Source organism: Lucilia cuprina, chromosome 5, assembly GCF_022045245.1.
Source record: "Lucilia cuprina isolate Lc7/37 chromosome 5, ASM2204524v1, whole genome shotgun sequence".
In the NCBI taxonomy this organism is placed as follows: domain Eukaryota; kingdom Metazoa; phylum Arthropoda; class Insecta; order Diptera; family Calliphoridae; genus Lucilia; species Lucilia cuprina.
Genome location: NC_060953.1, coordinates 42562002 through 42563546, shown reverse-complemented (window position 1 = coordinate 42563546; position 1545 = coordinate 42562002).

Here is a 1545-nt window from a genome sequence, read left to right as displayed (position 1 = left end):
TGAACCCATTTTTTCGCCATATTGATGACATTATAACAGCCCTTAGTATTCCTTTGTATTTTAATGCTACCTTTGTCAGCTTTTTGAATATAAATATGCAGGGCCACCAAATTATTAGTCTCGGATTCATAGAGAAAAATAGATTTTAAAACAGACGATAACTCGTTCTATTTTAAGACATTTCTCTGTCTGTGCTGTCGAAAGTGGTTCGAGGACGTATATCATTATACCCTACACCACATTAGTGGGAAGGGTATATTGGGTATATAACGTATACCAATCTGCTCAGAATCATTATCTGAGTCGACTTAGCTATGGCCGTCTGTCCGCCCATGTAAACCTTCTAATTAAACTACAGATCGAAATTGTAAAGATAATTCAATGAAATTTGGTAGATGATCTTCTATTGCCCGATGGATGAATTAAACTACTGGTCGCAATTTTGGTGGCGTAGGCGAAGCGTACGAAGAAAATGGTTATCATTGGTCCATTATTTCACCTAGCCCCCATACAACTGAAATAGGGCTTTTAAGTTCATAATTATGTTTAATATACTCATATCTCGAAAAAAACTGCAAAACCAAGTTCTATACTAGACTTGATAGCCCTCAAAAATTCTATAATAATAGGTCCCCATATGACCCTAGCCTCTATAAAAAGCTTGTTGTGGACCGATCCTGATAAAATTTTGTGAATATATTTATATATAATATTTACTTATTGGTGCAATTTTAAAAGTAAATTTCAGTTATTCAAGTCATCTTGTGGATACTGTAGTCTAAACTGATTACTTAATTCTAGAACGAACTATGGCTGGGACTATGGTCCTAACTTTTCGTTTTGTAGATTAGTCTCAACTATGTCTATTACCTAATCTAAGAACCAGTCAATTGACTAAATGGTCCCCTTGGGGCATGCTTCCTTGATGTAAAACCCACATCTTGGTGTATTGCAACCCTGGGGTAAAGAGATGCTTCCAGTATCTTTAGTCTGTCGTGACTAAAAACTGGTGTTTATATTTCTCTCTCTTGCTTGTCTTTGGATGATTTGAAAAAGGGCCTAACCAGGTCACCACATAATCTGGCGCTGGTCGCCAGTTAACCGCATGACTATGTTCTAACTGGTCAGTTGATTGAGATTCATTTGGGTTCCACGTATTGGCTGTGGTTTAAACCTAAATCGCAAAAAGAGGGTATTCGTTGAATTTGATGGATGAAGTGATGAATGCGGTGGCGAATGAGATGTCTTGAACTTAGTTTTGCAAAAATGGATTGTGGTGTCAGGTCGTCACAATACTTTCTTTAATTTATTAGCGATTTTCCTCTAAAACATACTAAACTTATTACAGTCTTTGTGACTACTGCAAGTCCCTATTTGCTACTACCAATTACGTTCCCTAGGTGCTGTTACCGAGCCACCCCAGTAGTGCAGTTTGGCGACATAAGGAGTGAGATCGAAAAATTCTTAACATACATATATGTTTATAAAAAAGAAACCACTAAACTTACAGCTTTATTTTTTTTTATTTGATTCAAATTATTATTA